The following is an 11,924-nucleotide window of genomic DNA, read 5'->3' on the forward strand; positions in this document are numbered from 1 at the left end:
CAGGAAGTGATGGCAGGAAGCAGAAAGGTATATAAGGCATGAGGACCAGGAACTAGAGGCTTTTATCCATGTGCTGGGATTAAAGGTATGCACCACCACCACCACCACCACCCGGCTTCAGTCTTTATTGTTATTGTGTACTTAGTTATATAAAGAAATCATTCTTACTAATTAATAAGTAAGCTTTTATTATCAAAGATGTATAAATAAATGAGTTATAAATGTTCTGTTTAGTATTTCATATATTGATTTAGATGATAATATAAAGACTTTTACCAAGTTTAATGATTAATAAAATAAAGATACAATTTGACTTCATTCTTATATTTCTACTTTTAAGAGATTCTATTTCTAGTGAGTGCTTGTTATTTGAAATATTAATGTTGTGAATAGTTATCGATGTCCCAAACTAGACACAAATAATTTAACCATCTTATTTGCTGTTGTTTGTACCTTTTATTTTGAGAGCATTATTACAGCAGAAAACAGGTTATTTCACACATCATTTCAAATCATCAAAAATAATAATACAGATTTTAGAGTTTCATTATTTCATTTCATAGTGAACACACAAAGTATAATGTTTTAGCTTTAAAACCTTTCTTTCACTCATTTGATTAACAGAATTAACTGCATAGAGGTCGTTCACTGCTCCAGTTCTTCTCCTAAAAGCTCAAACATAAACCTCAGAGGCTATGCCATTACAGAAACTACTAGGAAAATTAAATGTGACATACAAAATATTACATCATTTCCCTTTTACCCTTTCAAAGAGAACATGCTGGATGGAGTTTATTTTAGATTTTAGGTGAACTATAATTAAATCATTTCACCTTCACCTAAGGAAGTAAGAAATTAAACTTTATGCATTAAGCTATAATTGGAAGATTACAGAATAAGCTCTCTCTCTCTCTCTCTCTCTCTCTCTCCCTCTCTCTCATGTGTTTGTGTATGTTGCTTTTGCAATAAATAATCACATCATCACATCACTTCAGATGGTATTAATAATAACACAATAATAATTATTGAATTTTAATTTTCCAGACTAATTTCCTAGTAGTTTTCATCATGTGATGGATGGTCAATTCCTTAAAAAAAAATGTAGAAGAATGACATTAACCAGACATATTTTGACTTGAGAAGTGTCTTAGTTACTATTCTATTGCTGTGAAGAGACACCATGACCAAGGCAACTTATGAAATGAAGCATTTAATTGAGGGCTTGCTAACAGCTTCAGTGGTTTAATTCATGACCATCATGGCTGGGAGCATGGCAGCAAGCAGGTCAGCCTGGCAAGGCCTCTTTCATCTGTGAGTAGCAGACAGAGAGACACTGTGCCTGGTCTGACCTTCTGATACCTCAAAGCCTGCCACAGTTATATACATACTCCAACAAGACCACATCTCACGCTCCCTAAACAGTTCACCAACTGGGAACCAATATTCAAATATATGAGTCTCTGAGGGCATTCTTATTTAAACCACCACAAGAAGCAAGGGGAAACTGGTAGCTATCATTTAATAGTCAAACCAAGATTTATATATTTAACATGCTTCTACATTTTTTATTTATCAAACTAGTTTTTCTACAAGTATGCCTCAGGTACTGTATGAGACAGGAAACCCAATGATGAAAAGCAAGCCTCTGATTTCAATTTTGTTACAGTGGTAGAGAGTTGCCTAAAATGAAAATTCAATAAGGGAAATATGAGCAATTACTCATTTAGACTCACATAAAAGACAAAAATATCTTTTTCAACACTGAGTCCCAAAGAAAGCTTTCTGATTTCTGCTAATAGTTCCATTTTGTCTTGAGGAATAATGGTATCTAGTGGCTGCACTTAAGCAAGACAATTAAATCACAATTGTACATTTAAAAAACTCCTTCAAGCTGTCGTGTAGACAACAGAACAAAAGCAGGGCAGTTTAAGAGACAGAGACAATGTCTGCTGTATTTATGACATCATAATCCAGTGGCTCAGTCTTACAGCGATGTGGGGTTCAAAGACACAGGCGTGCATGGGTGCGAGGAGGCAGCCTGTGCTGGGCAGATCTAGCGAGGTGAGTCGAGGGTGCACTTTGATTCACAAGTTGGCGTCACTCTCTGTGAGTGGACATTCATCATAATTCCCTCCTGCTTTAATACCACACTGAGACAACCAAGTCCTCCTCAGCGTGCCGAAGCTGTAAGGAAGTTCAGTTAATACTGCTCAGGTTTGGATGAGTACTTCTAACGGTCTCAACAGCTTCCAGACCTTGGCTCAGTTTATAGATGATCATTTTACTGTAACCACCTTTAATATAGATGCCTCAAAAAACACATCAGCTTTTTCTTTAGATCGTTTATTAGCGTTTGAGTCAATATCAAACATCTTTGAGTTGGCTAAAAATTCTTTTTAAAACATTTCCCATAATTTTTAATTGGGGCATAAAAATAAGGTTTTGTAAAATTTTGTGTGATGATTCAGAATGTATATGTTATGCAATGTTCAGATTAGATCAAGTTATCATCTCAAAAACTTATATGTTTTGCTTTAAATACTAAAATAATTTTCTTCCACTTAAAAAAATATAAGGAGCAAAAATTTTATCTATAACTATCCTAGCCTACAACAGAACATCAGAGCTCACTTCTCTTATCAAACTATTATAAATTAGCAATCATCAGTGAATCCTTACCACACTCCATGCCTTCCTTAAGTGTTCACCCTCTGGTAAGAAGCAATATACTCTCATCCTCTACAAAGTCAACTTTTAAAAACATGTATTCTTTCAGAATTTTACAAATATGATCTACTTTTATCATCCTTCCCACATTGCCCTCTCTTGTCCCCTTCCCCTTCCTATGGAACATCCTCTTCTTTCCAACAACACCCCTCCTACTGATTTCAAACTCTGTGTGTGTGTGTGTGTGTGTGTGTGTGTGTGTGTGTGTGTGTGTGTGTGTGTGTGTAAGTAAGTAAGTACATTTAACTAGGCTTGCCTGTAAGAAGCTTTCATAGGTGGTTAGAGCCTGCCATAGGGGTTGGCTACACCACTGGGGAATTTGACTTCCCCTATCCAGGCAAACATTAATTGCCTAGAGCGCCTCAAGGAGAGGTGGGTTCTCATGAAACTCTCACTGATTGTCAAGAGATGTTGATGGGTCCAGTCATGTGATGGGTTTCCTGTTGTGATATGTGGATATAACAGCTAGTTCACATATAGAAGAGAGCTTTTCACCCATGACTCTTAAAATCTTTCTGCCTCTTCTTCTGCAATGTTCCCTGAGCCTAGGAAAGAGTGATACAAGATGTTCTTTTAAGGGCCGAACATTCAGCAATCACTTATGTCAGTACCTTGACCACTTATAAATCTTTATATTAACTGTTGTCCATTGTCCACTGCACACAAAGCATCCTTAGCCAAGGATATGGGCAGCACTCAAGTATTCATACAAATAAACACTTAGGAGGCATCTTAACACCAAGTCCTTCAGAGCAAAACAACAGTAGTAGGTTTTCTGCTGTAGTGGTTTGGATGAGAACGGTACCATAGGCTCACATATTTGAATATTTTGTCACCAGGCAGTAGTACTACTTGAAAGGATGAGGAGGCACTAGGGAAGTTGTCACTGGGAGTGTGAGGTTTCAAAAAACCTGGAGTCTCTTTCTTTCCTGCTGCATGTGGATCCAGATGTAGAATTTCTAGCTACTTCGGCACTACCATATCTTCCTGCATGCCACCATTCTTCTCACCACGATGATAAAGGACTAAACTTCTGAAACTGTAAGTAAGCCCACAATTTGATGCTTTCTTCTATAAATGTTGCCATGGTCATGGTGTTTCTTCACAGCAATAGAAGAGTGATGTAGACACCTGCCTAAGCCTATGACCTTTTGATCAAGTAATAAATTCCCCCCAAGTGCCTGTCTTGAGGAGATTTCTATCAGGGCCCAGAACAGAGGCTACAAGCAGCTAAGGATACTAATTTGAGGAATATCAGATGAATCTAAGCACAGAGTTCTTTAGTCCATTCACTTTATTCCGCTAAGCCAATTCCTTATATATAGCTTTCTCTAGTCCATTTACTTTATTCTTCTAAGCCAATCCTATTTATGCAGTTTTACTCACCACTCACAAGGTATGAAGATACCCGGGTCTGGATCACCCTTGGTGAGATCTGCAAAATAGCTGAAACCCTGGTCCTATGAGTATCCTGTTCAGGAGCCAGTAATTGGGGACAATGGGAGTCCAGTCCCTTGATAGTCCCCTACCAGGGTCCAGAAAGAATCTACAATCAGCTGATAATTTAATCTTTGATGAAAAGAAATGAATCTATTTACACAAAACTCCTTAGTCCATATACTTTATTATTCTGTGTCAGTTATCTCTCTACAAAGCTTCGATTCTGCTCTCATTTTTAGCTCCCTTCTTGCCTGATTTCTCTGTACATTTATCTGCTCTCCCCTCTCGGTTCTATCTTAATTTGTAGCAATAACGGCCACACTACCACCACCCGTTCACCATGTCCAAGCGAGGGGCTGTGGATCGAAAAGCAGAGACAAAGACAGCGGGTCACTCTCCTCAGCAGAATGCCAAATGCAGTTTATTGAAAGAGGGAGGAAACCTTAAATACAGGCTTACAGCACAATGGGAGAACCCCAGAGGGCAGAAGTTTGCTATTGATGTTTACAATCTTGCAACTAAGCTGTTAACTCCCAATATGCAGGACACATGGAACTTCCCTTAAGCATTCAGGAGGGTGGAAACTGGCAGGGAATTAGCATAGGGAGGGCATCTAGTCAAGGTCAGCAAGCAGGCGATGACTTTACTCAATATGGGAGGAGACCAGGGCCCTACATTAATTCCTTCATCTTAGTTCTGCCCCATCTAAGTTCTCATCCATCTAGTTCCTTCCCATATAAGCTCCTCTCCCATCTCCTTCTCTCTCATCTTTTTCTTCCCCATCTGGCTCTTCTTCACCTTCCATTTTGTTCCTCTGGTACTCTCTTTTAGCTCTTCAATCTAGTTCTTCCCATCTAGTTCGTCACTCTCCAGTTCTTACCCATCTAGTTCTTCTGTTCTCTTGTCTCTTCTCTGTCTGTCTTCAAGTTCTCTCTTCAAAAGTCCTCCTCTCTCTTCTTCTACCTCTCAGCTCTCTGTATTCTCTCAGTTCTCCCTAAGTCTGTCAGGAATCCACTTATAAACCCAAACAATAGCAATCCTCTTGCAGAGCAAGGTCAACAAGGCTTGTATTCTTAAGGGGCCATAAAGTCAAGTAAGAATTCTCCTCAGGCACTGACCATCAGGCTTTCTTTTACAACCCCAAATGGGAGTGGTAAAAGAAGAGGTCAAGTGAGTGTTAATGACTGGTTAGTATATCAAAAAAGGGACCTATGTGCTCAATCTATATTCCTAAAAGTGGTTAGGTAAGAAGTTAGGGGTCTATTAGTAAGTATAAGAAAGGAGGATCTCACCCTAAATTGCACAAGAAATAAAGCTATAGTCTGACCTAGGAGACAGGTGTTGTTTTGTTGGGCCTTGGATGCTTGATAGGCATTTAGATAAATGTGCTGTTAGGAGTTCTTGGAAGCACACAAGAAAATCATTTTAGGAAGCAGCTAGCAGCTAGTATATATATATATATATATATATATATATATATATATATATATATATATATATATATATATATATATGCAAAAATATCACCAACACTTCTTAAGCCATGGCTTGAGCTTTGGAGAAGTCCTTGACTTTAATGAGTAGTAGCTTCTGTGATAGTAGCTGAATTCCATTACATTTTCCTGTGGCTTGCAGCAATCAAGTTTTCAGTACCAAGAATACAACATGAGTTTGTCCTGTGAAACAAGCCAGAAACCCAGTCACAACAGCAGGTTAGTCCTATGACAGTTGTAGTACTGTTGCAGTAGTGGGCAGGTCTTGCCTACACGTTTAAATTGCAGCAAAGAGTGTTGCCAGCAAGGAGTAGGGAAGCATCCATTTCAGATCCAGCTGGATTTCTCTATGCCCTGCAATCAGAGTGTGTGAGGCCTGCAGCACTGGGAACTTGCCATCTAGTTATGGTGGACAATCAATATAATGGCAATAGCTTTTACTGTTTTGGAGTCCCCTGGGGCCTCTTTGACCAATAACTCATAAGAAGGCTATCTCACACCTTACACTGGGGTTTTCATGTAAAAACCCATGGCTTTTGAAAGTAGCAGCATCTACCCGTGCATGGTATCTCTCTTCAAACTTTGTTTAAACATATAAGTTTACACAGTTGTACGATTGCATAAGTTTTGTCATAGAATATTAACATGGGTTAATGTTTCCCCTACCTCCTATTCTGTCCCATCTCCTATCCTATTTAAACCTCTGCAAACCCCAATATTCTCTCCTTCTACCTTCACATCATATGTGTTCTACTTTTCCCCCTCTCTTACAGCCCCTGTATGCCCCCTTTCTAGCTTCCTGGCTTCTACAAGCACTTCAAGTTAAACACAGAAATCTAGAAATTTGGAGCTGAAATCCACATATGAGAGAAAGCATATGGTATCTGTCTTTCTGGGCTGGATGACCTCTCTCATTGTAAGTTCCAGTTTCATCCATTTTTTCTCAAAATTTTATACTTTTATACCTGAATAAAATTCCACTGTGTGTGTGTATGTGTGTGTCATTTTCATTAGAAGATAGAAATCTAGGCTGTTTTCCCCTCCTAACTATTGTGAATAGATCAGTAATAAACATGGGTCATAAAGAAAATAAATGACAAAATGGTGGTGAGGATGTTGGCAGTAGTTTAAACTGGAATATCTCCTGTGGATATCAGTGTAGAGGCTTCTCAAAACTAAAAACAGAAATACCATATGATCCAGATGAAGCATATAATATACTTACAGAGCTCAATATGCTACTACTGAGGAATTTTTTTTCTTTAAGATTTCCATAAGAATGTCTGCTGTAGCCGGGCGGTGGTGGCGCACGCCTTTAATCCCAGCACTCGGGAGGCAGAGCCAGGTGGATCTCTGTGAGTTTGAGGCCAGCCTGGACTACCAAGTGAGTCCCAGGAAAAGCGCAAAGCTACACAGAGAAACCCTGTCTCGAAAAACCAAAAAAAAAAAAAAAAAAAAAAAAAAAAAGAATGTCTGCTGTCACAAGACAAGTGCTTGTGAGGATGTGAAGAATTTGCAACACTTGTACGTTGTTGGTGGCAAGATTATGCAACCATCATGGAAAATGGCAATAAAATTGAGGATGTATGTCAAAAAGAATTAAAACTTGGATGTCAGGGAGATGCTTTCATTCCCGTGTGTACCCCAGCACTGTTCTCAACTTAAAGACAAGGAAGCAACATAAAGGTTGATAGACAGATAAATGCATAAAGAAAATGGGACGTATGCATGCACCTGTACAGAAGTGTTTTAAATGTCTGAAACCAAGTCTCACGAAAAGGGGGATTCTGCCATGTGTAACGAGAATTGATTACATTTGAGGATATCCTTCTAAGTGAAATAAACCAGTGGCAAAAGGAGAAATACTACATGACTCTGAGTCAATGAGGGACTGCAGAGTAACAACCACATAAGCAAGAAGTAGAGCAGTGATTCCCCGAAGAGAGGGGGGTAATGGGTAACTGCTGGTGAGAGGACATGAAAGTTTACCTACACAAAGCAAACACGTTCTGGAGATGTCTGTAAAACAAGGTGCTTGTAAGTAACAATACTGTATTTTGCACATAAGTGTTTATTAAAGGGGGAAATATCATGATAAAAAACAAATATAATTGTGAAAAAGCCAATATTCTCTTAATTTTCATGTTTAGATACCTTAGAAGAAATAAAAACCTTAGTTATCTTTTAAAAAAAATACTCCCTACAAAGAAATATCTATTGGGTAGTCAATATTTGTTAGTAACTTCATGTTCCTTGGTAGAATTTGTCACTTAAAGTTGTACCTGTGTTTATACATGAAAAAATAATTTTTACTTTAATCATCAAACTTGAAGCTTTTTGGTAGAAAAGTAATATATCTGTCTGTAATTATACTTGTCTAGACAGATGACTCAGACCCAGCATTCCTCTGAAGCAGATGATCTCAGAGAACTCATCTGACAGCTAAATTGTATTTCACATTTTATACTAAAGAAGGGAACTTTGTAATTTCTCATTAACCTTTTTATCCTTATGCCTAACTTCTCCAGTCAAACTAAAATCAGAACAAATCGCACTGGCTCTCAACCTGATGCTGTAGAAAGGAGTACCACATGTTGCTGCCGACCTTCTCTTCACCTCTGCCCCGAGGCAGGCAACTTCAGATGCATTTTATAGTGAAGTCACTTGGCAGGTATCTGTTAATAGGAAATAGCACGTTATAAATTTAAATAAGTTTTCGTAGTTAAATGGAGGTCTTCTTAATTAGATAGATCCCAAAGAATTCTCCAGTAGGACAAGTGCACACCTCAGAAAATCAGACGGTAGAAGGCCTTTGTGCATTTTTCCCGCTCCATGGATGACATTAAAAGGTGAAATGGAAAGAGCTGAGAAAGGCGTGTGTATGGATATATCTGATAAATACATACATATATATATATATATATATTTAATAGAGACTTAATCAGGTTATATTAACTACTGCAAGTCTAGTTTAAGGGTACATAGACATATCTTAGCAACTTGTCACAAGAAACCTAGAACAGTTGCATAGGACAATCTACCTGAGATTTAAGAACAGTAAATTTAGGACCAGGATAGCCTAATAGTGTCAGGAACCCAGAAACCTATCCCTGTATGCCATAGCTATCCTTCAGCAGTATCATCTGGTCAGTCAACGTTTGAACTCTGTCGTTATACATGTCAAGATTTTCAATGTGTAATAGTCTCTGTTTTGTTTTCTTATATATAATGTTATTTCTCAATTTACCCTTACAGGAAAGAGGATCTCTTTGTTCACTGAGTTCACATTATTCCACTTTAAGCAGGCCTTGAATGACACTCACATAAAGTCTGACCTTTACCTAGTTCATGGGGAAGAAATGCTCACAGCTGGGTTCAACAGCTGAAGGTAGAAGTATGTGTTTAATAATTTGGGGGGTGGATCAGGTTTAGGTCAAAGAGAAGAGCATGGCATGGAGCAAACTGTGGCAGGCACTATGTGTGGTACCACCCAGGGAATGAGCACTTAGTTAAGATCACACTGGGAGAAGGATGAAGAACAATAGCCAACAAAGCAGCATGATCCAGGGAAACACTGTGGGTTAGAATAGGCCAGAGTTTACAGTTAAGAGAAAGTCAGGGTCACTGAGAAAAGGGGCTGGATGGAAGACTGAATACAACTGCCATGGGCTAAGAGCTAACATACTCAGATGGCAGAAAACCCCAGTATACAAGATTTTAACTTAGAGACTTAGTCATGCACTGACAGACAGCAGCATGACATGGTGCTGCTGGCAACCAACAAGAAGTTATGGTCATTATTTCCACATACAGAAGGTTCCAAAATTTTCTGTATATCATCCACTCCTGACTTCTAGCCATACTTCATTTGGAGGGATGATTGTTAGGAGGATTGGCCAAGCCAAAGCAAAGATTGTATTTCCTGTTTATATATTTATTAAATAATGAGATCATAGATAATTCTTGAGTGTTTGAATTTTTTTCAAGTAAGAATTTTACTTCAAAACCCACTGGGGTTTTAAGTGGTAGCAATTCTAAATAAGCTTATGATTTCTGAGTGGGTATCTACCTATAGCACCTTAATACGTAAGATTTATATTACTTTGATCATAAATGATCTAATGATAGAAGCTGACTCCCTTATATGAGTGAGCAACAGCCTTGCTGGAATGTAAGCCTCCGTGACAGCCATTACAAACACAACACCAGCAACGGAAGATGAGAGAGGAAGAAGAGCCCACAGAGCTCATTTGAATACGAACAGACTTCACAGAAATATCTGCAAATAATTTTAACAAGCTTCCTGATATCAATGAGATGATGTATTTTAATTTTCACACTTTAAACTTTTTAACCAAGGGAAAATATGTTGCTCCTAATAGTAGACTTTACTAAAGTTTTTTGGTTTTTCAAGACAGGGTTTCTCTGTGTAGCTTTGCACCTCTCCTGGAACTCACTTGGTAGCCCAGGCTGGCCTCGAACTCACAGAGATCCGCATGGCTCTGCCTCCCAAGTGCTGGGATTAAAGGCATGCACCACCACCGTCCGGCGACTTTACTAAAGTTTGAGGAAAAACATAGCTGATTTTTTTGTTTGCTTGTTTCATTGAGCTAATTATCAACTAGGAAATATAAACGTGAATACTGTAAACTATTCAAACTAACTTTGAACCAGGGTTCTGCAGACTTCCAGCTACAAGGTCAAATTACAGTTTGTTTTACATGAATGATTGATGCAGGAAGATCAGGAAAAATGTGCCATTTAATTTTAAACCATGCTAAACTCAACATTAGAAGAGATATTCAATTTTAAGTGAAAGGAGTCTAAGACCAAAATATTTTCCTTTAAAGTAAAACAAAATTTAAAAACTTAGAAGATAATGTCCACATCCTTGAAAAGTACACTAAGTCTTCTTTCCAAATATTGTCATTCATTTATTGTTGTCACTAACATGAATAGCTAATAAAAAGAATACTCAATTTTTAATTAAATTTCTAAGTATTGCATCTTTTATGTTGGGAATGATTAAAGTTTTACAGACCAGGAAACCTGTCTTCCCACAAGCTCTGCAATCATATTGAAAAATCTAGTGCTGCATCTTTCTTTTCGCATCTGAGATTTCCATAATGCTATTGAACTTAATTGCTTTTTACAGTCACATTTTATTTACTTTGTGTTTAGAAGGAATAAGAGCATCCCATAATGCACATTTGTAGGCCAAGATCAGCTTGCAGGAGTCTGTTGTCTCCTTCTTCCATGTGGGTCCCAGGGATCAAACGCAGGTCCTCACAGCTGGTGGCAGATGCTTTCACCCTCACAGCCATCGTTCCAGTCCCTGACCTTCATCTCCAGCTTGCTTTCTTCACCCACTCATATTTGCTTAAAAAAAAAAAAAACAAAAACAAAAAACCTCAAAAAGCCAGAATTGCTTTACCTCCAAAAGACTAAACTCAAATATCCTACTTTTTCATTCAGTTTTATTTCTATATAATTACTCCTTCTACTACGTCATCAATAACCCACCAGCTCTCTTTTCTTACCTCCCAGCTTGAGTTCTGGGAGTCACTTTTTTAGACCACACTGTTCAACACCTAAAATCCCATCACCACTGCTTCCTGATGTCCTGGTCCAGATATTCAAAAGTGGATTCAATACAAACATCTGCTCTTGCCAGAAAATTACACAACTGTAAAGATGAATGCTTCCTAGCTTCAGTAAAAACTCTTTCTGTTTGTCTAATGATGATTTTGTCTTATGTTTCCTGTCCAGACTTTTTCCTGGGAACAAACCTATGGTTCTGAGGATTGTCCTCCTTAGTTTCAACATTTGCCTCCACTTCCTGGAACTCCACAACAATAGTCAAAGTCCATAATACACCTGCCTCCTATTCAATAACTGAATCTAATCTTCTCCAGTCAAAAATTAATCCCTGCCGGTTTATCATCAATTTCTCTCTGTCATGACTGCTCATAGCATTGAAATCTGGCTGATGCTGCCCAGTAAAGAAGGGAAGATTTCCTATGTCTTGCTTCAGCTTTGTATTTACTATGTTGTATTGCTGTATTGAATATTATTTAATATTCAGAAACAAAGCATCCAAGAAAACAGATCTATATTCAACAGCTATACTTTTTTGTATTTCTCATCTGGCTTCCAAATATGAGCATGCCCATGCAACATAATGTTTAATAAACTCTCAAGATGAAATCATCACATCCTGAATTACTTTCCTGATCTTTTACTGTCTTTTGTTACCCTCGACCA

At 38.1% G+C, this 11,924-nt stretch overlaps 1 long non-coding RNA gene across 1 annotated transcript; it reads left to right on the forward strand.

Moving 5' to 3' along the window:
* Positions 1-1,983: 1,983 nt before the first annotated feature.
* Positions 1,984-9,053, forward strand: LOC121823141 (uncharacterized). The gene is made up of 5 exons (XR_006064485.2): positions 1,984-2,061; positions 3,567-3,768; positions 6,434-6,576; positions 8,189-8,331; positions 8,916-9,053. It is a non-coding gene; the product is annotated as an uncharacterized LOC121823141 (long non-coding RNA).
* The last annotated feature ends 2,871 nt before the right edge of the window (positions 9,054-11,924 follow it).

Source organism: Peromyscus maniculatus, chromosome 16, assembly GCF_049852395.1.
Source record: "Peromyscus maniculatus bairdii isolate BWxNUB_F1_BW_parent chromosome 16, HU_Pman_BW_mat_3.1, whole genome shotgun sequence".
In the NCBI taxonomy this organism is placed as follows: Eukaryota; Metazoa; Chordata; class Mammalia; order Rodentia; family Cricetidae; genus Peromyscus; species Peromyscus maniculatus.